Source organism: Podarcis filfolensis (assembly GCF_964270895.1).
Source record: "Podarcis filfolensis genome assembly, chromosome: 6".
Classification (NCBI taxonomy): domain Eukaryota; kingdom Metazoa; phylum Chordata; class Lepidosauria; order Squamata; family Lacertidae; genus Podarcis; species Podarcis filfolensis.
In genome coordinates, this window is record NC_139609.1 from 16,230,519 (window position 1) to 16,257,553 (window position 27,035).

Genomic DNA, 27,035 nt, shown 5'->3' on the forward strand with positions numbered 1-27,035 from the left:
TTTTTTTTAAAAAAAATCTTTTTCTGCCGGTTAAGTTGTTGAGTGCTGATTTCTTGTCCTGTGATAAAAAGCCTTCTGTTTCAACCGCCAAACCTTTCAGGGGAGCATTTGCAACCGTTTGGCACCATTTTTGAGTGAATTGCCGAAAGTCAGATTTTTTATGAAATTGTGACCCCGGGGATTAGGGATTTTTTCAAAAAAATCTTTTTCTGCCGGTTAAGTTGTCGAGGGCTGATTTCTTGAACTGTGATAAAAAGCCTTCTGTTTCGACCGCGAAACCTTACAGGGAAGCATTTGCAACCGTTTGGCACCATTTTTGAGTGAATTGCCGAAAGTCAGATTTTTTATGAAATTGTGACCCCGGGGCTTAGGGATTTTTTTGAAAAAAAAAATTTCTGCCGGTTAAGTTGTCGAGGGCTGATTTCTTTTCCTGTGATAAAAAGCCTTCTGTTTCGACCGCCAATCCTCTCAGGGGAGCATTTACAACCGTTTGGCACCATTTTTTGACTGAATTTCCAAAAGTCAGATTATTGATGAAATTGTGACCCCGGGGCTTAGGGATTTTGTCAAAAAAATCTTTTTCTGCTGGTTAAGTTGTTGAGGGCTGATTTCTTCTTCTTTGATAAAAAGGCTTCTGTTTCGACCGCCAAACCTCTCAGGGGAGCATTTGCAATCGTTTGGCACCATTTTTGAGTGAATTGCCAAAAGTCAGATTTTTAATGAAATTGTGACTCCGGGGCTTAGGGATTTTTTTGAAAAAAAAAATTTCTGCCGGTTAAGTTGTCGAGGGCTGATTTTTTGTCCTGTGATAAAAAGCCTTCTGTTTCGACCGCCAATCCTTCTCAGGGGAGCATTTGCAACCGTTTGGCACCATTTTTGAGTGAATTGCCGAAAGTCAGATTTTTCATGAAATTGTGACCCTGGGCCTTAGGGATTTTTTTGGAAAAAAATTTTTCTGCCGGTTTTGTTGTCGAGGGCTGATTTATTTTCCTGTGATAAAAAGCCTTCTGTTTCGACCGCCAAACCTCTCAGGGGAGCATTTGCAACCGTTTGGCACCATTTTTGAGTGAATTGCCAAAAGTCAGATTTTTGATGAAATGGTGACCCCGGGGCTTAGGGATTTTTTCAAAAAAATCTTTTCCTGCCGTTTAAGTGGTCGAGGGCTCATTTCTTTTCCTGTGATAAAAAGCCTTCTGTTTCGACCGCCAAACCTCTCATGGGAGCATTTGCAACCGTTTGGCACCATTTTTGAGTGAATTGCCGAAAGTTAGATTTTTGATGAAATTGTGACCCCGGGGCTTAGGGATTTTTTCAAAAAAATGTTTTTCTCCCGGTTAAGTTGTCGAGGCCTGATTTCTTTTCCTGTGATAAAATGCCTTCTGTTTCGACCGCCAATCCTCTCAGAGGAGCATTTCCAACCGTTTGGCACCATTTTTGACTGAATTGCCGAAAGTCAGATTTTTGATGAAATTGTGACCCCGGGGCTTAGGGATTTTTTCTAAAAAAAATTTATGCCGGTTAAGTTGTCGAGAGCTGATTTCTTGTCCTGTGATCAAAAGGCTTCTGTTTCGACTGCCAATCCTCTCAGGGGAGCATTTGCAACCGTTTGGCACCACTTTTGAGTGAATTGCCGAAAGTCAGATTTTTGATGAAATTGTGACCCCGGGGCTTAGGGATTTTTTCAAAAAAATCTTTTTCTGCCGGTTAAGTTGTTGAGGGCTGATTTCTTGTCCTGTGATAAAAAGGCTTCTGTTTCGACCGCCAAACCTCTCAGGGGAGCATTTGCAATCGTTTGGCACCATTTTTGAGTGAATTGCCGAAAGTCAGATTTTTAATGAAATTGTGACCCCGGGTTTTAGGGATTTTTTTGAAAAAATTTTTTTCTGCCGGTTAAGTTGTCGAGGGCTGATTTTTTGTCTTGTGATAAAAAGCCTTCTGTTTCGACCGCCAATCCTCTCAGGGGAGCATTTGCAACCGTGTGGCACCATTTTTGAGTGAATTGCCGAAAGTCAGATTTTTCATGAAATTGTGACCCTGGGGCTTAGGGATTTTTTTGAAAAAAAATTTTTCTGCCGGTTAAGTTGTCGAGGGCTGATTTTTTGTCCTGTGATAAAAAGCCTTCTGTTTCGACCGCCAATCCTCTCAGGGGAGCATTTGCAACCGTTTGGCACCATTTTTGAGTGAATTGCCGAAAGTCAGATTTTTCATGAAATTGTGACCCTGGGGCTTAGGGATTTTTTTGAAAAAAAATTTTTCTGCCGGTTTAGTTGCTGAGGGCTGATTTCTTTTTCTGTGATAAAAAGCCTTCTGTTTCGACCGCCAAACCTCTCAGGCGAGCATTTGCAACCGTTTGGCACCATTTTTGAGTGAATTGCCAAAAGTCAGATTTTTGATGAAATGGTGACCCCGGGGCTAAGTGATTTTTTCAAAAAAATCTTTTTCTACCGTTTAAGTTGACGAGGGCTGATTTCTTTTCCTGTGATAAAAAGCCTTCTGTTGCGACCGCCAAACCTCTCATGGGAGCATTAGCAACCGTTTGGCACCATTTTTGAGTGAATTGCCGAAAGTGAGATTTTTGATGAAATTGTGACCCCGGGGCTTAGGGATTTTTTTGACAAAATTTTATTCTGCCGGTTAAGTTGTCGAGGGCTGATTTCTTTTCCTGTGATCAAAAGCCTTCTTTTTCGACCGCCAAACCTCTCAGGGGAGCATTTGCAACCGTATGGCACAATTTTTGACTGAATTGCCGAAAGTCAGATTTTTGATGAAATTTTGACCCCGTGAGGGCTGATTTCTTTTCCTGTGATAAAAAGCCTTCTGTTTCGACCGCCAATCCAATCAGGGGAGCATTTGCAACCGTTTGGCACAATTTTTGACTGAATTGCCGAAAGTCAGATTTTTGATGAAATTGTGACCCCGGGGCTTAGGGATTTTTTCAAAAAAAAATTTCTGCCGGTTAAGTTGTCGAGGCCTGATTTCTTTTCCTGTGATAAAATGCTTTCTGTTTCGACCGCCAATCCTCTCAGAGGAGCATTTCCAACCGTTTGGCACAATTTTTGACTGAATTGCCGAAAGTCAGATTTTTGATGAAATTGTGACCCCGGGCCTTAGGGATTTTTTCAAAAAAAAAATTATGCCGGTTAAGTTGTCGAGAGCTGATTTCTTGTCCTGTGATCAAAAGGCTTCTGTTTCGACTGCCAATCCTCTCAGGGGAGCATTTGCAACCGTTCCGCACCATTTTTGAGTGAATTGCTGAAAGTCAGATTTTTCATGAAATTGTGACCCCGGGGCTTAGGGATTTTTTTGAAAAAAAAATTTTCTGCCGGTTAAGTTGTCGAGGGCTGATTTCCTTTCCTGTGTTCAAAAGCCTTCTGTTTCGACCGCCAAACCTCTCAGGGGAGCATTTGCAACCGTTTGGCACAATTTTTGACTGAATTGCCGAAATTCAGATTTTTGATGAAATTGTGACCCCGGGGCTTAGGGATTTTTTTGAAAAAAAAAATTTCTTCCGGTTAAGTTGTCGAGGGCTGATTTCTTGTCCTGTGATAAAAAGCCTTCTGTTTCGACCGCCAAACCTCTAAGGGGAGCATTTGCAATCGTTTGGCATCATTTTTGAGTGAATTGCCGAAAGTCAGATTTTTGATGAAATTTTGACCCCTAAGGGCAAATTTCTTTTCCTGTGATAATAACCCTTCTGTTTCGACCACCAATCCAATCAGGGGAGCATTTCCAACCATGTGGCACCATTTTTGACCCAATTGCCAAAAGTCAGATTATTGATGAAATTGTGACACCGGGGCTTAGGGATGTCTTGAAAAAAAGTTTCTGCCGGTTAAGTTGTCGAGGGCTGATTTCTTTTCCTGTGATGAAAAGCCTTTTGTTTCGACCGCCAAACCTCTCAGGGGAGCATTTGCAACCGTTTGGCACCATTTTTGAGTGAATTGCCGAAAGTCAGATTTTTGATGAAATTGTGACCCCGGGGCTTAGGGATTTTTTGAAAAAAATCTTTTTCTGCCGATTAAGTTTCGGAAGGCTGATTTCTTTTCCTGTGATAAAATACCTTCTGTTTCGACCGCCAATCCTCTCAGGGGAGCATTTGCAACTCTTTGGCACCACTTTTGAGTGAATTCCCAAAACTCAGATTTTTGATGAAATTGTGACCCCGCGAGGGCTGATTCCTTTTCCTTTGATAATAAGCCTTCTGTTTCGACCGCCAATCTTCTCAGGGGAGCATTTCCAACCGTTTGGAACCATTTTTGACTGAATTGCCAAAAGTCAGATTTTTGATGAAATTGTGACACCGGGGCTTAGGGATTTTTTCAAAAAAATCTTTTTCTACCGGTTAAGTTGTCGATGGCTGATTTCTTTTCCTGTGATAAAAAGCCTTCTGTTTCGACCGCCAATCCTCTCAGGGGAGCATTTGCAACCGTTTGGCACCACTTTTGAGTGAATTGCCAAAAGTCAGATTTTTGATGAAATTGTGACACCGGGGCTTAGGGATTTTTTTGAAAAAAACTTTTTCTGCCGGTTAAGTTGTTGAGGGCTGATTTCTTGTCCTGTGATAAAAAGCCTTCTGTTTCGACCGCCATACCTCTCAGGAGAGCATTTGCAACCGTTTGGCACCATTTTTGAGTGAATTGCCGAAAGTCAGATTTTTGATGAAATGGTGACCCCGAGGCTTAGGGATTTTTTCAAAAAATTCTTTTTCTGCCGGTTAAGTTGTCGAGGGCTGATTTTTGTCCTGCGATAAAATGCCTTCTTTTTCGACCGCCAATCCTCTCAGGGGAGCATTTGCAACCGTTTGGCACCACTTTTGAGTGAATTCCCAAAACTCAGATTTTTGATGAAATTGTGACCCCGCGAGGGCTGATTCCTTTTCCTTTGATAATAAGCCTTCTGTTTCGACCGCCAATCCTCTCAGTGGTGCATTTGCAACCGTTAGGCACCACTTTTGAGTGAATTGCCAAAAGTCAGATTTTTGATGAAATTGTGACACCGGGGCTTAGGGATTTTTTTGAAAAAAACTTTTTCTGCCGGTTAAGTTGTTGAGGGCTGATTTCTTGTCCTGTGATAAAAAGCCTTCTGTTTCAACCGCCAAACCTCTCAGGAGAGCATTTGCAACCGTTTGGCACCATTTTTGAGTGAATTGCCAAAAGTCAGATTTTTGATGAAATTGTGACCCCGGGGCTTAGGGATTTTTTCAAAAAAATCTTTTTCTACCGGTTAAGTTTTCGAAGGCTGATTTCTTTTCCTGTGATAAAATGCCTTCTGTTTCGATAAAGTTTAAATATTTGAAAAAGGGTAAGAATTTGCTGAATTAAATATCTAAATGGGAATACAAAAGGGGGAGGTGTGAGGAGGTCAAGAACATAAGCACATGAATTTGAGGTCATTGGGAAAAATGGATTTGTTTTATTTTTTCTTTCTCTAAATTTAATTTTTCTTAATTAGTTGTGGTTTTTCTCTCTGTATTTTTTGTGTTTCTTTTTTCTGTAACCTATAGTTTCTTATTTTGTGAATTCCTATTTTTCTTCTTTGTAAAACTCCAATAAAAATTTATTTAAAAAAAAAAATGCCTTCTGTTTCGACTGCCAATCCTCTCAGGGGAGCATTTGCAACCGTTTGGCAGCACTTTTGAGTGAATTGCCAAATGTCAGATTTTTGATGAAATTGTGACCCCGGGGCTTAGGGATTTTTTTGAAATAACCTTTTTCTGCCGGTTAAGTTGTTGAGGGCTGATTTCTTGTCCTGTGATAAAAAGCCTTCTGTTTCGACCGCCAATCCAATCAAGGGAGCATTTGCAACCGTTTGGCACCATTTTTGAGTGAATTGCCGAAATTCAGATTTTTTATGAAATTGTGACCCCGGGGCTTAGGGATTTTTTCAAGAAAAAATTTCTGCCGGTTAAGTTGTCGAGGCCTGATTTCTTTTCCTGTGATAAAATGCCTTCTGTTTCGACCGCCAATCCTCTCAGAGGAGCATTTCCAACCGTTTGGCACCATTTTTGACTGAATTGCCAAAAGTCAGATTTTTGATGAAATTGTGACCCCGGGGCTCAGGGATTTTTTCAAAAAAATCTTTTTCTGCCGGTTAAGTTGTTGAGGGCTGATTTCTTGTCCTGTGATAAAAAGCCTTCTGTTTCGACCGCCAATCCAATCAGGGGAGCATTTGCAACCGTTTGGCACCATTTTTGAGTGAATTGCCGAAATTCAGATTTTTGATGAAATTGTGACCCCGGGGCTTAGGGATTTTTTCAAGAAAAAAATTCTGCCGGTTAAGTTGTCGAGGCCTGATTTCTTTTCCTCTGATAAAATGCCTTCTGTTTCGACCGCCAATCCTCTCAGAGGAGCATTTCCAACCGTTTGGCACCATTTTTGACTGAATTGCCAAAAGTCAGATTTTTTATGAAATTGTGACCCCGGGGCTTAGGGATTTTTTCAAGAAAAAATTTCTGCCGGTTAAGTTGTCGAGGCCTGATTTCTTTTCCTGTGATAAAATGCCTTCTGTTTCGACCGCCAATCCTCTCAGAGGAGCATTTCCAACCGTTTGGCACCATTTTTGACTGAATTGCCAAAAGTCAGATTTTTGATGAAATTGTGACCCCGGGGCTCAGGGATTTTTTCAAAAAAATCTTTTTCTGCCGGTTAAGTTGTTGAGGGCTGATTTCTTGTCCTGTGATAAAAACCCTTCTGTTTCGACCGCGAATCCTCTCAAGGGAGCATTTGCAACCGTTAAGCACCATTTTTGAGTGAATTGCCGAAAGTCAGATTTTTGATGAAATTGTGACCCTGATTATTTAGGGATTATTTCAAAAAAATCTTTTTCTGCCGGTTAAGTTTTCGAAGGCTGATTTCTTTTCCTGTGATAAAATGCCTTCTATTTCGACCGCCAATCCTCTCAGGGGAGCATTTCCAACCGTTTGGCACCATTTTTGAGTGAATTACCAAAAGTCAGATTTTTGATGAAATTGCGACCCTGGGGCTTAGGGATTTTTTCAAAAAAATCTTTTTCTGCCGGTTAAGTTGTTGAGGGCTGATTTCTTGTCCTGTGATAAAAAGCCTTCTGTTTCAACCGCCAAACCCCTCAGGGGAGCATTTGCAACCGTTTGGCACCATTTTTGAGTGAATTGCCGAAAGTCAGATTTTTGATGAAATGGTGACCCCGGGGCTTAGGGATTTTTTCAAAAAAATCTTTTTCCACCGGTTAAGTTGTCAATGGCTGATTTCTTTTCCTGTGATAAAAAGCCTTCTGTTTCGACCGCCAATCCTCTCAGGGGAGCATTTGCAACCTTTTGGCACCATTTTTGAGTGAATTGCCAAAAGTCAGATTTTTGATGAAATTGTGACCCCGGGGCTTAGGGATTTTTTTCAAAAAAATCTTTTTCTACCGGTTAAGTTTTCGAAGGCTGATTTCTTTTCCTGTGATAAAATGCCTTCTGTTTCGACCGCCAATCCTCTCATGGGAGCATTTGCAACCGTTTGGCAGCACTATTGAGTGAATTGCCAAAAGTCAGATTTTTGATGAAATTGTGACCCCGGGGCTTAGGGATTTTTTTGAAAAAACCTTTTTCTGCCGGTTAAGTTGTTGAGGGCTGATTTCTTTTCCTGTGATAAAATGCCTTCTGTTTCGACCGCCAATCCTCTCAGGGGAGCATTTGCAACCGTTTGGCACCATTTTTGAGTGACTTGCCGAAAGTCAGATTTTTGATGAAATGTTGACCCCGCGAGGGCTGATTTCTTTTCCTGTGATAATAAGCCTTCTGTTTCGACCGTCAATACTCTCAGTGGAGCATTTCCAACCGTTTGGCACCATTTTTGAGTGAATTGCCGAAAGTCAGATTTTTGATGAAATTGTGATCCCGGGGCTTAGGGATTTTTTCAAAAAAATCTTTTTCTGCCGGTTAAGTTGTTGAGGGCTGATTTCTTGTCCTGCGATAAAAAGCCTTCTGTTTCGACCCCAAACCTCTCAGGGGAGCATTTGCAACCGTTTGGCACCATTTTTGAGTGAATTGCCGAAAGTCAGATTTTTGATGAAATTGTGACCCCGGGGCTTAGGGATTTTTTCAAAAAAATCTTTTTCTGCCGGTTAAGTTGTTGAGGGCTGATTTCTTTTTCTGTGATAAAAAGCCTTCTGTTTCGACCGCCAAACCTCTCAGGGGAGCATTTGCAACCGTTTGGCACCATTTTTGAGTGAATTGCCGAAAGTCAGATTTTTGATGAAATGGTGACCCCGCGAGGGCTGATTTCTATTCCTGTGATAATAAGCCTTCTGTTTCGAACGCCAATACTCTCAGGGGAGCATTTCCAACCGTTTGGCACCATTTTTGAGTGAATTGCCGAAAGTTAGATTTTTGATGAAATTGTGACCCCGGGGACTAGGGATTTTTTCAAAAAAAAATTTTTCTGCCGGTTAAGGTGTCGAGGGCTGCTTTCTTTTCCTTTGATAAAAAGCCTTCTGTTTCGACTGCCAATCCTCTCAGGGGAGCATTTGCAACCATTTGGCACCATTTTTGAGTGAATTGCCAAAAATCAAATTTTTGATGAAAATGTGACCCCGGGGCTTAGGGATTTTTTCCAAAAAATCTTTTTCTGCCGGTTATGTTGTTGAGGGCTGATTTCTTTTCCTGTGATAAAAAGCAGTATGTTTGACCGCCAAACCTCCCCGGGGAGCATTTGCAACCGTTTGGCACCATTTTTGAGTGAATTGCCAAAAGTCAGATTTTTGATGAAATTCTGACCCCGGGGCTTAGGGATTTTTTCAAAAAAATATTTTTCTGCCGGTTAAGTTGCCGAGGGCTGCTTTCTTTTCCTGTGATCAAAAGCCGTCTGTTTCGACCGCCAATCCTCTCAGGGGAGCATTTGCAACCGTTTGGCACCATTTTTGAGTGAATTGCCAAAAGTCAAATTTTTGATGAAAATGTGACCCCGGGGCTTAGGGATTTTTTCAAAAAAATCTTTTTCTGCCGGTTAAGTTGTCGAGGGCTGATTTCTTTTCCTGTGATGAAAAGCCGTCTGTTTCGACCGCCAATCCTCTCAGGGGAGCATTTGCAACTGTTTGGCACCATTTTTGAGTGAATTTCCAAAAGTCAGATTTTTGATGAAATTGTGACCCCGGGGCTTAGGGATTTTTTCAAAAAAATCTTTTTCTGCTGGTTAAGTTGTTGAGCGCTGCTTTCTTTTCCTTTGATAAAAAGCCTTCTGTTTCGCCCGCCAATCCCCTCAGGGGAGCATTTGCAACCCTTTGGCACCATTTTTGAGTGAATTGCCCAAAGTCAGATATTTGATGAAACTGTGACCCCGGGGCTGAGGGATTTTTTTAAAAAAATATTTTTCTGCCGGTTAAGTTGTAGAGGGCTGATTTCTTTTCCTGTGATAAAAAGCCTTCTGTTTCGACCTCCAAACCTCTCAGGGGAGCATTTGCAACCGTTTGGCACCATTTTTGAGTGAATTGCCAAAAGTCAAATTTTTGATGAAAATGTGACCCCGGGCCTTACGGATTTTTTCAAAAAAAAAAAATTCTGCCGGTTCAGTTGTTGAGGGCTGATTTCTTTTCCTGTGATAAAAAGCCTTCTGTCTCGACCGCCAATCCTCTCAGTGGTGCATTTGCAACCGTATGGCACCATTTTTGAGTGAATTGCCAAAAGTCAGATTTTTGATGAAATTGTGATCCCGGGGCTTAGGGATTTTTTCAAAAAAATCTTTTTCTGCCGGTTAAGTTTTCGAAGGCTGATTTCTTTTCCTGTGATAAAAAGCCTTCTGTTTCGACCGCCTATCCTCTCAGGGGAGCATTTGCAACCTTTTGGCACCACTTTTGAGTGAATTGCCAAAAGTCAGATTTTTGATGAAATTGTGATCCCGGGGCTTAGGGATTTTTTCAAAAAAATCTTTTTCTGCCGGTTAAGTTGTTGAGGGCTGATTTCTTGTCCTGCGATAAAAAGCCTTCTGTTTCGACCCCAAACCTCTCAGGGGAGCATTTGCAACCGTTTGGCACCATTTTTGAGTGAATTGCCGAAAGTCAGATTTTTGATGAAATTGTGACCCCGGGGCTTAGGGATTTTTTCAAAAAAATCTTTTTCTGCCGGTTAAGTTGTTGAGGGCTGATTTCTTTTCCTGTGATAAAAAGCCTTCTGTTTCGACCGCCAAACCTCTCAGGGGAGCATTTGCAACCGTTTGGCACCATTTTTGAGTGAATTGCCGAAAGTCAGATTTTTGATGAAATGGTGACCCCGCGAGGGCTGATTTCTTTTCCTGTGATAATAAGCCTTCTGTTTCGAACGCCAATACTCTCAGGGGAGCATTTCCAACCGTTTGGCACCATTTTTGAGTGAATTGCCGAAAGTTAGATTTTTGATGAAATTGTGACCCCGGGGACTAGGGATTTTTTCAAAAAAAATTTTTTCTGCCGGTTAAGTTGTCGAGGGCTGCTTTCTTTTCCTTTGATAAAAAGCCTTCTGTTTCGACTGCCAATCCTCTCAGGGGAGCATTTGCAACCATTTGGCACCATTTTTGAGTGAATTGCCAAAAATCAAATTTTTGATGAAAATGTGACCCCGGGGGTTAGGGATTTTTTCCAAAAAATCTTTTTCTGCCGGTTATGTTGTTGAGGGCTGATTTCTTTTCCTGTGATAAAAAGCAGTATGTTTGACCGCCAAACCTCCCCGGAGAGCATTTGCAACCGTTTGGCACCATTTTTGAGTGAATTGCCAAAAGTCAGATTTTTGATGAAATTCTGACCCCGGGGCTTAGGGATTTTTTCAAAAAAATATTTTTCTGCCGGTTAAGTTGCCGAGGGCTGCTTTCTTTTCCTGTGATCAAAAGCCGTCTGTTTCGACCGCCAATCCTCTCAGGGGAGCATTTGCAACCGTTTGGCACCATTTTTGAGTGAATTGCCAAAAGTCAAATTTTTGATGAAAATGTGACCCCGGGGCTTAGGGATTTTTTCAAAAAAATCTTTTTCTGCCGGTTAAGTTGTCGAGGGCTGATTTCTTTTCCTGTGATGAAAAGCCGTCTGTTTCGACCGCCAATCCTCTCAGGGGAGCATTTGCAACTGTTTGGCACCATTTTTGAGTGAATTGCCCAAAGTCAGATTTTTGATGAAACTGTGACCCCGGGGCTGAGGGATTTTTTCAAAAAAATCTTTTTCTGCCGGTTAAGTTGTAGAGGGCTGATTTCTTTTCCTATGATAAAAAGCCTTCTCTTTCGACCGCCAATCCTCTCAGGGGAGCATTTGCAAGCGTTTGGCACCATTTTTGTGTAAATTGCCGAAAGTCAGATTTTTCATGAAATTGTGACCCCGGGGCTTAGGGATTTTTTAAAAAAAATCTTTTTCTGCCGGTTAAGTTGTAGAGGGCTGATTTCTTTTCCTGTGATAAAAAGCCTTCTGTTTCGACCTCCAAACCCCTCAGGGGAGCATTTGCAACCGTTTGGCACCATTTTTGAGTGAATTGCCGAAAGTCAAATTTTTGATGAAATTGTGACCCCGGGGCTTAGGGATTTTTTCAAAAAAATCTTTTTCTGCCGGTTAAGTTGTCGAGGGCTGCTTTCTTTTCCTGTGATGAAAAGCCGTCTGTTTCGACCGCCAATCCTCTCAGGGGAGCATTTGCAACCGTTTGGCACCATTTTAGAGTGAATTGCCAAAAGTCAAATTTTTGATGAAAATGTGACCCCGGGGCTTACGGATTTTTTCAAAAAAAAAAAAATTCTGCCGGTTAAGTTGTTGAGGGCTGATTTCTTTTCCTATGATAAAAAGCCTTCTCTTTCGACCGCCAATCCTCTCAGGGGAGCATTTGCAAGCGTTTGGCACCATTTTTAAGTGACTTGTCAAAAGTCAAATTTTTGATGAAATTGTGGCCCCGGGGCTTAGGGATTTTTTGAAAAAAATCTTTTTCTGCCGGTTAAGTTGTTGAGGGCTGATTTCTTGTCCTGTGATAAAAAGCCTTCTGTTTCAACCGCCAAACCTCTCAGGAGAGCATTTGCAACCGTTTGGCACCATTTTTGAGTGAATTGCCAAAAGTCAGATTTTTGATGAAATTGTGACCCCGGGGCTTAGGGATTTTTTCAAAAAAATCTTTTTCTACCGGTTAAGTTTTCGAAGGCTGATTTCTTTTGCTGTGATAAAATGCCTTCTGTTTCGATAAAGTTTAAATATTTGAAAAAGGGTAAGAATTTGCTGAATTAAATATCTAAATGGGAATACAAAAGGGGGAGGTGTGAGGAGGTCAAGAACATAAGCACATGAATTTGAGGTCATTGGGAAAAATGGATTTGTTTTATTTTTTCTTTCTCTAAATTTAATTTTTCTTAATTAGTTGTGGTTTTTCTCTCTGTATTTTTTGTGTTTCTTTTTTCTGTAACCTATAGTTTCTTATTTTGTGAATTCCTATTTTTCTTCTTTGTAAAACTCCAATAAAAATTTATTTAAAAAAAAAAATGCCTTCTGTTTCGACTGCCAATCCTCTCAGGGGAGCATTTGCAACCGTTTGGCAGCACTTTTGAGTGAATTGAAAATGTCAGATTTTTGATGAAATTGTGACCCCGGGGCTTAGGGATTTTTTTGAAATAACCTTTTTCTGCCGGTTAAGTTGTTGAGGGCTGATTTCTTGTCCTGTGATAAAAAGCCTTCTGTTTCGACCGCCAATCCAATCAGGGGAGCATTTGCAACCGTTTGGCACCATTTTTGAGTGAATTGCCGAAATTCAGATTTTTTATGAAATTGTGACCCCGGGGCTTAGGGATTTTTTCAAGAAAAAATTTCTGCCGGTTAAGTTGTCGAGGCCTGATTTCTTTTCCTGTGATAAAATGCCTTCTGTTTCGACCGCCAATCCTCTCAGAGGAGCATTTCCAACCGTTTGGCACCATTTTTGACTGAATTGCCAAAAGTCAGATTTTTGATGAAATTGTGACCCCGGGGCTAAGGGATTTTTTCAAAAAAATCTTTTTCTGCCGGTTAAGTTGTTGAGGGCTGATTTCTTGTCCTGTGATAAAAAGCCTTCTGTTTCGACCGCCAATCCAATCAGGGGAGCATTTGCAACCGTTTGGCACCATTTTTGAGTGAATTGCCGAAATTCAGATTTTTGATGAAATTGTGACCCCGGGGCTTAGGGATTTTTTCAAGAAAAAAATTCTGCCGGTTAAGTTGTCGAGGCCTGATTTCTTTTCCTGTGATAAAATGCCTTCTGTTTCGACCGCCAATCCTCTCAGAGGAGCATTTCCAACCGTTTGGCACCATTTTTGACTGAATTGCAAAAAGTCAGATTTTTGATGAAATTGTGACCCCGGGGCTCAGGGATGTTTTCAAAAAAATCTTTTTCTGCCGGTTAAGTTGTTGAGGGCTGATTTCTTGTCCTGTGATAAAACCCCTTCTGTTTCGACCGCGAATCCTCTCAAGGGAGCATTTGCAACCGTTAAGCACCATTTTTGAGTGAATTGCCGAAAGTCAGATTTTTGATGAAATTGTGACCCTGATTATTTAGGGATTATTTCAAAAAAATCTTTTTCTGCCGGTTAAGTTTTCGAAGGCTGATTTCTTTTCCTGTGATAAAATGCCTTCTATTTCGACCGCCAATCCTCTCAGGGGAGCATTTCCAACCGTTTGGCACCATTTTTGAGTGAAATACCAAAAGTCAGATTTTTTATGAAATTGTGACCCTGGGGCTTAGGGATTTTTTCAAAAAAATCTTTTTCTGCCGGTTAAGTTGTTGAGGGCTGATTTCTTTTCCTGTGATAAAATGCCTTCTGTTTCGACCGCCAATCCTCTCAGGGGAGCATTTGCAACCGTTTGGCACCATTTTTGAGTGACTTGCCGAAAGTCAGATTTTTGATGAAATGGTGACCCCGCGAGGGCTGATTTCTTTTCCTGTGATAATAAGCCTTCTGTTTCGACCGTCAATACTCTCAGTGGAGCATTTCCAACCGTTTGGCACCATTTTTGAGTGAATTGCCGAAAGTCAGATTTTTGATGAAATTGTGATCCCGGGGCTTAGGGATTTTTCCAAAAAAATCTTTTTCTGCCGGTTAAGTTGTTGAGGGCTGATTTCTTGTCCTGTGATAAAAAGCCTTCTGTTTCAACCGCCAAACCTCTCAGGGGAGCATTCGCAACCGTTTGGCACCATTTTTGAGTGAATTGCCGAAAGTCAGATTTTTGATGAAATTGTGATCCCGGGGCTTAGGGATTTTTTCAAAAAAATCTTTTTCTGCCGGTTAAGTTTTCGAAGGCTGATTTCTTGTCCTGTGATAAAAAGCCTTCTGTTTCGACCGCCTATCCTCTCAGGGGAGCATTTGCAACCTTTTGGCACCACTTTTGAGTGAATTGCCAAAAGTCAGATTTTTGATGAAATTGTGACCCCGGGGCTTAGGGATTTTTTCAAAAAAATCTTTTTCTGCCGGTTAAGTTGTTGAGGGCTGCTTTCTTTTCCTTTGATAAAAAGCCTTCTGTTTCGCCCGCCAATCCCCTCAGGGGAGCATTTGCAACCCTTTGGCACCATTTTTGAGTGAATTGCCCAAAGTCAGATATTTGATGAAATTGTGACTCCGGGGCTTAGGCATTTTTTCAAAAAAAAAAAATTCTGCCGGTTAAGTTGTTGAGGGCTGATTTCTTTTCCTGTGATAAAAAGCCTTCTGTTTCGACCTCCAAACCTCTCAGGGGAGCATTTGCAACCGTTTGGCACCATTTTTGAGTGAATTGCCAAAAGTCAAATTTTTGATGAAATTGTGACTCCGGGGCTTAGGCATTTTTTTTAAAAAAAAAAATTCTGCCGGTTAAGTTGTTGAGGGCTGATTTCTTTTCCTGTGATAAAAAGCCTTCTGTCTCGACCGCCAATCCTCTCAGTGGTGCATTTGCAACCGTATGGCACCATTTTTGAGTGAATTGCCAAAAGTCAGATTTTTGATGAAATTGTGACCCCGGGGCTTAGGGATTTTTTCAAAAAAATATTTTTCTACCGGTTAAGTTGTAGAGGGCTGATTTCTTTTCCTGTGATAAAAAGCCTTCTGTTTCGACCTCCAAACCTCTCAGGGGAGCATTTGCAACCGTTTGGCACCATTTTTGAGTGAATTGCCAAAAGTCAAATTTTTGATGAAAATGTGACCCCGGGGCTTAGGGTTTTTTTCAGAAAAATCTTTTTCTGCCGGTGAAGTTGTCGAGGGCTGATTTCTTTTCCTGTGATAAAAAGCCGTCTGTTTCGACCGCCCATCCTCTCAGGGGAGCATTTGCAAACGTTTGGCACCACTTTTGAGTGAATTGCCGAAAGTCAGATTTTTGATGAAATTGTGACCCCGGGGCTTAGGGATTTTTTCAAAAAAAAAAAATTTTCTGCCGGTTAAGTTGTCGAGGGCTGATTTCTTTTCCTGTGATAAAAAGCAGTATGTTTGACCGCCAAACCTCCCAGGGGAGCATTTGCAACCGTTTGGCACCATTTTTGAGGGAATTGCCAAAAGTCAGATTTTTGATGAAATTGTGACCCCGGGGCTTAGGGATTTTTTGAAAAAAATCTTTTTCTGCCGGTTAAGTTGTAGAGGGCTGTTTTCTTTTTCTATGATAAAAAGCCTACTCTTTCGACCGCCAATCCTCTCAGGGGAGCATTTGCAAGCGTTTGGCACCATTTTTGTGTAAATTGCCGAAAGTCAGATTTTTCATGAAATTGTGACCCCGGGGCTTAGGGATTTTTTCAAAAAAATCTTTTTCTGCCGGTTAAGTTGTAGAGGGCTGATTTCTTTTCCTGTGATAAAAAGCCTTCTGTTTCGACCTCCAAACCTCTCAGGGGAGCATTTGCAACCTTTTGGCACCCTTTTTGAGTGAATTGCCGAAAGTCAAATTTTTGATGAAATTGTGACCCCGGGGACTAGGGATTTGTTCAAAAAAATCTTTTTCTCCCGGTTAAGTTGTAGAGGGCTGATTTCTTTTCCTGTGATAAAAAGCCTTCTGTTTCGACCTCCAAACCTCTCAGGGGAGCATTTGCAACCGTTTGGCACCATTTTTGAGTGAATTGCCGAAAGTCAAATTTTTGATGAAATTGTGACCCCGGGGCTTACGGATTTTTTCAAAAAAAAAAAATTCTGCCGGTTAAGTTGTTGAGGGCTGATTTCTTTTCCTATGATAAAAAGCCTTCTCTTTCAACCGCCAATCCTCTCAGGGGAGCATTTGCAAGCGTATGGCACCATTTTTGAGTGAATTGCCAAAAGTCAGATTTTTGATGAAATTGTGACCCCGGGGCTTAGGGATTTTTTCAAAAAAATATTTTTCTACCGGTTAAGTTGTAGAGGGCTGATTTCTTTTCCTGTGATAAAAAGCCTTCTGTTTCGACCTCCAAACCTCTCAGGGGAGCATTTGCAACCGTTTGGCACCATTTTTGAGTGAATTGCCAAAAGTCAAATTTTTGATGAAATTGTGACCCCGGGGCTTAGGGATTTTTTCAGAAAAATCTTTTTCTGCCGGTGAAGTTGTCGAGGGCTGATTTCTTTTCCTGTGATAAAAAGCCGTCTTTTTCGACCGCCCATCCTCTCAGGGGAGCATTTGCAAACGTTTGGCACCATTTTTGAGTGAATTGCCAAAAGTCAGATTTTTGATGAAATTGTGACCCCGGGGCTTAGGGATTTTTTCAAAAAAAAAAATTTTTCTGCCAGTTAAGTTGTCGAGGGCTGATTTCTTTTCCTGTGATAAAAAGCCATCTGTTTCGACCTCCAAACCTCTCAGGGGAGCATTTGCAACCGTTTGGCACCATTTTTAAGTGAATTTCCAAAAGTCAAATTTTTGATGAAATTGTGACCCCGGGGCTTAGGGATTTTTTCAAAAAAATCTTTTTCTACCGGTTAAGTTTTCGAAGGCTGATTTCTTTTGCTGTGATAAAATGCCTTCTGTTTCGATAAAGTTTAAATATTTGAAAAAGGGTAAGAATTTGCTGAATTAAATATCTAAATGGGAATACAAAAGGGGGAGGTGTGAGGAGGTCAAGAACATAAGCACATGAATTTGAGGTCATTGGGAAAAATGGATTTGTTTTATTTTTTCTTTCTCTAAATTTAATTTTTCTTAATTAGTTGTGGTTTTTCTCTCTGTATTTTTTGTGTTTCTTTTTTCTGTAACCTATAGTTTCTTATTTTGTGAATTCCTATTTTTCTTCTTTGTAAAACTCCAATAAAAATTTATTTAAAAAAAAAAATGCCTTCTGTTTCGACTGCCAATCCTCTCAGGGGAGCATTTGCAACCGTTTGGCAGCACTTTTGAGTGAATTGAAAATGTCAGATTTTTGATGAAATTGTGACCCCGGGGCTTAGGGATTTTTTTGAAATAACCTTTTTCTGCCGGTTAAGTTGTTGAGGGCTGATTTCTTGTCCTGTGATAAAAAGCCTTCTGTTTCGACCGCCAATCCAATCAGGGGAGCATTTGCAACCGTTTGGCACCATTTTTGAGTGAATTGCCGAAATTCAGATTTTTTATGAAATTGTGACCCCGGGGCTTAGGGATTTTTTCAAGAAAAAATTTCTGCCGGTTAAGTTGTCGAGGCCTGATTTCTTTTCCTGTGATAAAATGCCTTCTGTTTCGACCGCCAATCCTCTCAGAGGAGCATTTCCAACCGTTTGGCACCATTTTTGACTGAATTGCCAAAAGTCAGATTTTTGATGAAATTGTGACCCCGGGGCTAAGGGATTTTTTCAAAAAAATCTTTTTCTGCCGGTTAAGTTGTTGAGGGCTGATTTCTTGTCCTGTGATAAAAAGCCTTCTGTTTCGACCGCCAATCCAATCAGGGGAGCATTTGCAACCGTTTGGCACCATTTTTGAGTGAATTGCCGAAATTCAGATTTTTGATGAAATTGTGACCCCGGGGCTTAGGGATTTTTTCAAGAAAAAAATTCTGCCGGTTAAGTTGTCGAGGCCTGATTTCTTTTCCTGTGATAAAATGCCTTCTGTTTCGACCGCCAATCCTCTCAGAGGAGCATTTCCAACCGTTTGGCACCATTTTTGACTGAATTGCAAAAAGTCAGATTTTTGATGAAATTGTGACCCCGGGGCTCAGGGATGTTTTCAAAAAAATCTTTTTCTGCCGGTTAAGTTGTTGAGGGCTGATTTCTTGTCCTGTGATAAAACCCCTTCTGTTTCGACCGCGAATCCTCTCAAGGGAGCATTTGCAACCGTTAAGCACCATTTTTGAGTGAATTGCCGAAAGTCAGATTTTTGATGAAATTGTGACCCTGATTATTTAGGGATTATTTCAAAAAAATCTTTTTCTGCCGGTTAAGTTTTCGAAGGCTGATTTCTTTTCCTGTGATAAAATGCCTTCTATTTCGACCGCCAATCCTCTCAGGGGAGCATTTCCAACCGTTTGGCACCATTTTTGAGTGAATTACCAAAAGTCAGATTTTTTATGAAATTGTGACCCTGGGGCTTAGGGATTTTTTCAAAAAAATCTTTTTCTGCCGGTTAAGTTGTTGAGGGCTGATTTCTTTTCCTGTGATAAAATGCCTTCTGTTTCGACCGCCAATCCTCTCAGGGGAGCATTTGCAACCGTTTGGCACCATTTTTGAGTGACTTGCCGAAAGTCAGATTTTTGATGAAATGGTGACCCCGCGAGGGCTGATTTCTTTTCCTGTGATAATAAGCCTTCTGTTTCGACCGTCAATACTCTCAGTGGAGCATTTCCAACCGTTTGGCACCATTTTTGAGTGAATTGCCGAAAGTCAGATTTTTGATGAAATTGTGATCCCGGGGCTTAGGGATTTTTCCAAAAAAATCTTTTTCTGCCGGTTAAGTTGTTGAGGGCTGATTTCTTGTCCTGTGATAAAAAGCCTTCTGTTTCAACCGCCAAACCTCTCAGGGGAGCATTCGCAACCGTTTGGCACCATTTTTGAGTGAATTGCCGAAAGTCAGATTTTTGATGAAATTGTGATCCCGGGGCTTAGGGATTTTTTCAAAAAAATCTTTTTCTGCCGGTTAAGTTTTCGAAGGCTGATTTCTTGTCCTGTGATAAAAAGCCTTCTGTTTCGACCGCCTATCCTCTCAGGGGAGCATTTGCAACCTTTTGGCACCACTTTTGAGTGAATTGCCAAAAGTCAGATTTTTGATGAAATTGTGACCCCGGGGCTTAGGGATTTTTTCAAAAAAATCTTTTTCTGCCGGTTAAGTTGTTGAGGGCTGCTTTCTTTTCCTTTGATAAAAAGCCTTCTGTTTCGCCCGCCAATCCCCTCAGGGGAGCATTTGCAACCCTTTGGCACCATTTTTGAGTGAATTGCCCAAAGTCAGATATTTGATGAAATTGTGACTCCGGGGCTTAGGCATTTTTTCAAAAAAAAAAAATTCTGCCGGTTAAGTTGTTGAGGGCTGATTTCTTTTCCTGTGATAAAAAGCCTTCTGTTTCGACCTCCAAACCTCTCAGGGGAGCATTTGCAACCGTTTGGCACCATTTTTGAGTGAATTGCCAAAAGTCAAATTTTTGATGAAATTGTGACTCCGGGGCTTAGGCATTTTTTTTTAAAAAAAAAATTCTGCCGGTTAAGTTGTTGAGGGCTGATTTCTTTTCCTGTGATAAAAAGCCTTCTGTCTCGACCGCCAATCCTCTCAGTGGTGCATTTGCAACCGTATGGCACCATTTTTGAGTGAATTGCCAAAAGTCAGATTTTTGATGAAATTGTGACCCCGGGGCTTAGGGATTTTTTCAAAAAAATATTTTTCTACCGGTTAAGTTGTAGAGGGCTGATTTCTTTTCCTGTGATAAAAAGCCTTCTGTTTCGACCTCCAAACCTCTCAGGGGAGCATTTGCAACCGTTTGGCACCATTTTTGAGTGAATTGCCAAAAGTCAAATTTTTGATGAAAATGTGACCCCGGGGCTTAGGGTTTTTTTCAGAAAAATGTTTTTCTGCCGGTGAAGTTGTCGAGGGCTGATTTCTTTTCCTGTGATAAAAAGCCGTCTGTTTCGACCGCCCATCCTCTCAGGGGAGCATTTGCAAACGTTTGGCACCACTTTTGAGTGAATTGCCGAAAGTCAGATTTTTGATGAAATTGTGACCCCGGGGCTTAGGGATTTTTTCAAAAAAAAAAAATTTTCTGCCGGTTAAGTTGTCGAGGGCTGATTTCTTTTCCTGTGATAAAAAGCAGTATGTTTGACCGCCAAACCTCCCAGGGGAGCATTTGCAACCGTTTGGCACCATTTTTGAGGGAATTGCCAAAAGTCAGATTTTTGATGAAATTGTGACCCCGGGGCTTAGGGATTTTTTCAAAAAAATCTTTTTCTGCCGGTTAAGTTGTAGAGGGCTGATTTCTTTTCCTGTGATAAAAAGCCTTCTGTTTCGACCTCCAAACCTCTCAGGGGAGCATTTGCAACCTTTTGGCACCCTTTTTGAGTGAATTGCCGAAAGTCAAATTTTTGATGAAATTGTGACCCCGGGGACTAGGGATTTGTTCAAAAAAATCTTTTTCTCCCGGTTAAGTTGTAGAGGGCTGATTTCTTTTCCTGTGATAAAAAGCCTTCTGTTTCGACCTCCAAACCTCTCAGGGGAGCATTTGCAACCGTTTGGCACCATTTTTGAGTGAATTGCCGAAAGTCAAATTTTTGATGAAATTGTGACCCCGGGGCTTACGGATTTTTTCAAAAAAAAAAAATTCTGCCGGTTAAGTTGTTGAGGGCTGATTTCTTTTCCTATGATAAAAAGCCTTCTCTTTCAACCGCCAATCCTCTCAGGGGAGCATTTGCAAGCGTATGGCACCATTTTTGAGTGAATTGCCAAAAGTCAGATTTTTGATGAAATTGTGACCCCGGGGCTTAGGGATTTTTTCAAAAAAATATTTTTCTACCGGTTAAGTTGTAGAGGGCTGATTTCTTTTCCTGTGATAAAAAGCCTTCTGTTTCGACCTCCAAACCTCTCAGGGGAGCATTTGCAACCGTTTGGCACCATTTTTGAGTGAATTGCCAAAAGTCAAATTTTTGATGAAATTGTGACCCCGGGGCTTAGGGATTTTTTCAGAAAAATCTTTTTCTGCCGGTGAAGTTGTCGAGGGCTGATTTCTTTTCCTGTGATAAAAAGCCGTCTTTTTCGACCGCCCATCCTCTCAGGGGAGCATTTGCAAACGTTTGGCACCATTTTTGAGTGAATTGCCAAAAGTCAGATTTTTGATGAAATTGTGACCCCGGGGCTTAGGGATTTTTTCAAAAAAAAAAATTTTTCTGCCAGTTAAGTTGTCGAGGGCTGATTTCTTTTCCTGTGATAAAAAGCCATCTGTTTCGACCTCCAAACCTCTCAGGGGAGCATTTGCAACCGTTTGGCACCATTTTTAAGTGAATTTCCAAAAGTCAAATTTTTGATGAAATTGTGACCCCGGGGCTTAGGGATTTTTTGAAAAAAATCTTTTTCTGCCGGTTAAGTTGTCGAGGGCTGATTTCTTTTCCTGTGATAAAAAGCAGTATGCTTGACCGCCAAACCTCCCACGGGAGCATTTGCAACCGTTTGGCACCATTTTTGAGGGAATTGCCAAAAGTCAGATTTTTGATGAAATTGTGACCCCGGGGACTAGGGATTTGTTCAAAAAAATCTTTTTCTGCCGGTTAAGTTGTTGAGGGCTGCTTTCTTTTCCTTTGATAAAAAGCCTTCTGTTTCGCCCGCCAATCCCCTCAGGGGAGCATTTGCAACCCTTTGGCACCATTTTTGAGTGAATTGCCCAAAGTCAGATATTTGATGAAACTGTGACCCCGGGGCTGAGGGATTTTTTCAAAAAAATCTTTTTCTACCGGTTAAGTTGTAGAGGGCTGATTTCTTTTCCTGTGATAAAAAGCCTTCTGTTTCGACCTCCAAACCTCTCAGGGGAGCATTTGCAACCGTTTGGCACCATTTTTGAGTGAATTGCCAAAAGTCAAATTTTTGATGAAAATGTGACCCCGGGCCTTACGGATTTTTTCAAAAAAAAAAAATTCTGCCGGTTCAGTTGTTGAGGGCTGATTTCTTTTCCTGTGATAAAAAGCCTTCTGTCTCGACCGCCAATCCTCTCAGTGGTGCATTTGCAACCGTATGGCACCATTTTTGAGTGAATTGCCAAAAGTCAGATTTTTGATGAAATTGTGACCCCGGGGCTTAGGGATTTTTTCAAAAAAATATTTTTCTACCGGTTAAGTTGTAGAGGGCTGATTTCTTTTCCTGTGATAAAAAGCCTTCTGTTTCGACCTCCAAACCTCTCAGGGGAGCATTTGCAACCGTTTGGCACCATTTTTGAGTGAATTGCCAAAAGTCAAATTTTTGATGAAAATGTGACCCCGGGGCTTAGGGATTTTTTCAGAAAAATCTTTTTCTGCCGGTGAAGTTGTCGAGGGCTGATTTCTTTTCCTGTGATAAAAAGCAGTATGTTTGACCGCCAAACCTCCCAGGGGAGCATTTGCAACCGTTTGGCACCATTTTTGAGGGAATTGCCAAAAGTCAGATTTTTGATGAAATTGTGACCCCGGGGCTTAGGGATTTTTTGAAAAAAATCTTTTTCTGCCGGTTAAGTTGTAGAGGGCTGATTTCTTTTCCTGTGATAAAAAGCCATCTGTTTCGACCTCCAAACCTCTCAGGGGAGCATTTGCAACCGTTTGGCACCATTTTTAAGTGAATTGCCAAAAGTCAAATTTTTGATGAAATTGTGGCCCCGGGGCTTAGGGATTTTTTGAAAAAAATCTTTTTCTGCCGGTTAAGTTGTAGAGGGCTGATTTCTTTTCCTATGATAAAAAGCCTTCTCTTTCGACCGCCAATCCTCTCAGGGGAGCATTTGCAAGCGTTTGGCACCATTTTTGTGTAAATTGCCGAAAGTCAGATTTTTCATGAAATTGTGACCCCGGGGCTTAGGGATTTTTTCAAAAAAATCTTTTTCTGCCGGTTAAGTTGTAGAGGGCTGATTTCTTTTCCTGTGATAAAAAGCCTTCTGTTTCGACCTCCAATACTCTCAGGGGAGCATTTGCAACCTTTTGGCACCCTTTTTGAGTGAATTGCCGAAAGTCAAATTTTTGATGAAATTGTGACCCCGGGGACTAGGGATTTGTTCAAAAAAATCTTTTTCTGCCGGTTAAGTTGTAGAGGGCTGATATCTTTTCCTGTGATACAAAGCCTTCTGTTTCGACCTCCAAACCTCTCAGGGGAGCATTTGCAACCGTTTGGCACCATTTTTGAGTGAATTGCCGAAAGTCAAATTTTTGATGAAATTGTGACCCCGGGGCTTACGGATTTTTTCAAAAAAAAAAAATTCTGCCGGTTAAGTTGTTGAGGGCTGATTTCTTTTCCTATGATAAAAAGCCTTCTCTTTCGACCGCCAATCCTCTCAAGGGAGCATTTGCAAGCGTATGGCACCATTTTTGAGTGAATTGCCAAAAGTCAGATTTTTGATGAAATTGTGACCCCGGGGCTTAGGGATTTTTTCAAAAAAATATTTTTCTACCGGTTAAGTTGTAGAGGGCTGATTTCTTTTCCTGTGATAAAAAGCCTTCTGTTTCGACCTCCAAACCTCTCAGGGGAGCATTTGCAACCGTTTGGCACCATTTTTGAGTGAATTGCCAAAAGTCAAATTTTTGATGAAAATGTGACCCCGGGGCTTAGGGATTTTTTCAGAAAAATCTTTTTCTGCCGGTGAAGTTGTCGAGGGCTGATTTCTTTTCCTGTGATAAAAAGCCGTCTTTTTCGACCGCCCATCCTCTCAGGGGAGCATTTGCAAACGTTTGGCACCATTTTTGAGTGAATCGCCAAAAGTCAGATTTTTGATGAAATTGTGACCCCGGGGCTTAGGGATTTTTTTTTAAAAAAAAATTTTTCTGCCGGTTAAGTTGTCGAGGGCTGATTTCTTTTCCTGTGATAAAAAGCAGTATGTTTGACCGGCAAACCTCTCAGGGGAGCATTTGCAACCGTTTGGCACCATTTTTAAGTGAATTTCCAAAAGTCAAATTTTTGATGAAATTGTGACCCCGGGGCTTAGGGATTTTTTGAAAAAAATCTTTTTCTGCCGGTTAAGTTGTCGAGGGCTGATTTCTTTTCCTATGATAAAAAGCCGTCTGTTTCGACCGCCAATCCTCTCAGGGGAGCATTTGCAACTGTTTGGCACCATTTTTGAGTGAATTGCCAAAAGTCAGATTTTTGATGAAATTGTGACCCCGGGGCTTAGGGATTTTTTCAAAAAAATCTTTTTCTCCCGGTTAAGTTGTCGAGGGCTGATTTCTTTTCCTTTGATAAAAAGCCTTCTGTCTCGACCGCCAATCCTCTCAGTGGTGCATTTGCAACCGTATGGCACCATTTTTGAGTGAATTGCCAAAAGTCAGATTTTTGATGAAATTGTGACCCCGGGGCTTAGGGATTTTTTCAAAAAAATATTTTTCTACCGGTTAAGTTGTCGAGGGCTGATTTCTTTTCCTGAGATGAAAAGCCGTCTGTTTCGACCGCCAATCCTCTCAGGGGAGCATTTGCAACTGTTTGGCACCATTTTTGAGTGAATTTCCAAAAGTCAGATTTTTGATGAAATTGTGACCCCGGGGCTTGGGGACATTTTCCAAAATATCTTTTCCTGCCGGTTAAGTTGACGAGGGCTGATTTCTTTTCCTGTGGTAAAAAGCGTTCTGTTTCGACCGCCAATCCTCTCAGGGGAGCATTTGCAACAGTTTGGCACCATTTTTGAGTGAATTGCCCAAAGTCAGATTTTTGATGAAACTGTGACCCCGGGGCTTAGGAATTTTTTCAAAAAAATATTTTTCTGCCGGTTAAGTTGTAGAGGGCTGATTTCTTTTCCTGTGATAAAAAGCCTTCTCTTTCGACCGCCAATCCTCTCAGGGGAGCATTTGCAAGCGTTTGGCACCATTTTTGTGTAAATTGCCGAAAGTCAGATTTTTCATGAAATTGTGACCCCGGGGCTTAGGGATTTTTTCAAAAAAATATTTTTCTGCCGGTTAAGTTGTCGAGGGCTGCTTTCTTTTCCTGTGATCAAAAGCCGTCTGTTTCGACTGCCAATCCTCTCAGGGGAGCATTTGCAACCGTTTGGCACCATTTTTGAGTGAATTGCCCAAAGTCAAATTTTTGATGAAAATGTGACCCCGGGGCTTAGGGATTATTTCAAAAAAATCTTTTTCTGCCGGTTAAGTTGTCGAGGGCTGATTTATTTTCCTGTGATAAAAAGCGTTCTGTTTCGACTGCCAATCCTCTCAGGGGAGCATTTGCAACCGTTTGGCACCATTTTTGAGTGAATTTCCCAAAGTCAGATTTTTGATGAAACTGTGACCCCGGGGCTTAGGAATTTTTTCAAAAAAATATTTTTCTGCCGGTTAAGTTGTCGAGGGCTGATTTCTTTTCCTGTGATAAAAAGCAGTATGTTTGACCGGCAAACCTCCCAGGGGAGCATTTGCAACCGTTTGGCACCATTTTTGAGGGAATTGCCAAAAGTCAGATTTTTGATGAAATTGTGACCCCGGGGCTTAGGGATTTTTTGAAAAAAATCTTTTTCTGCCGGTTAAGTTGTCGAGGGCTGATTTCTTTTCCTATGATAAAAAGCCCTCTCTTTCGACTGCCAATCCTCTCAGGGGAGCATTTGCAAGCGTTTGGCACCATTTTTGTGTAAATTGCCGAAAGTCAGATTTTTCATGAAATTGTGACCCCGGGGCTTAGGGATTTTTTCAAAAAAATATTTTTCTGCCGGTTAAGTTGCCGAGGGCTGCTTTCTTTTCCTTTGATCAAAAGCCGTCTGTTTCGACCGCCAATCCTCTCAGGGGAGCATTTGCAACCGTTTGGCACCATTTTTGAGTGAATTGCCAAAAGTCAAATTTTTGATGAAAATGTGACCCCGGGGCTTAGGGATTTTTTCAAAAAAATCTTTTTCTGCCGGTTAAGTTGTCGAGGGCTGATTTCTTTTCCTGTGATGAAAAGCCGTCTGTTTCGACCGCCAATCCTCTCAGGGGAGCATTTGCAACTGTTTGGCACCATTTTTGAGTGAATTTCCAAAAGTCAGATTTTTGATGAAATTGTGACCCCGGGGCTTAGGGATTTTTTCAAAAAAATCTTTTTCTGCCGGTTAAGTTGTCGAGGGCTGCTTTCTTTTCCTGTGATGAAAAGCCGTCTGTTTCGACCGCCAATCCTCTCAGGGGAGCATTTGCAACTGTTCGGCACCATTTTTGAGTGAATTGCCAAAAGTCAGATTTTTGATGAAATTGTGACCCCGGGGCTTAGGGATTTTTTCAAAAAAATCTTTTTCTCCCGGTTAAGTTGTCGAGGGCTGATTTCTTTTCCTTTGATAAAAAGCCTTCTGTTTCGACCGCCAATCCTCTCAGGGGAGCATTTGCAACCGTTTGGCACCATTTTTGAGTGAATTGCCAAAAGTCAAATTTTTGATGAAAATGTGACCCCGGGGCTTAAGGATTTTTTCAAAAAAAAAAAAATTCTGCCGGTTAAGTTGTTGAGGGCTCATTTCTTTTCCTGTGATAAAAAGCAGTATGTTTGACCGGCAAACCTCTCAGGGGAGCATTTGGCACCGTTTGGCACCATTTTTGAGTGAATTGCCAAAAGTCAAATTTTTGATGAAAATGTGACCCCGGGGCTTAGGGATTATTTCAAAAAAATCTTTTTCTGCCGGTTAAGTTGTCGAGGGCTGATTTATTTTCCTGTGATAAAAAGCGTTCTGTTTCGACCGCCAATCCTCTCAGGGGAGCATTTGCAACCGTTTGGCACCATTTTTGAGTGAATTTCCCAAAGTCAGATTTTTGATGAAACTGTGACCCCGGGGCTTAGGAATTTTTTCAAAAAAGTATTTTTCTGCCGGTTAAGTTGCCGAGGGCTGCTTTCTTTTCCTGTGATCAAAAGCCGTCTGTTTCGACCGCCAATCCTCTCAGGGGAGCATTTGCAACCGTTTGGCACCATTTTTGAGTGAATTGCCAAAAGTCAAATTTTTGATGAAAATGTGACCCCGGGGCTTAGGGATTTTTTCAAAAAAATCTTTTTCTGCCGGTTAAGTTGTCGAGGGCTGATTTCTTTTCCTGTGATGAAAAGCCGTCTGTTTCGACCGCCAATCCTCTCAGGGGAGCATTTGCAACTGTTCGGCACCATTTTTGAGTGAATTT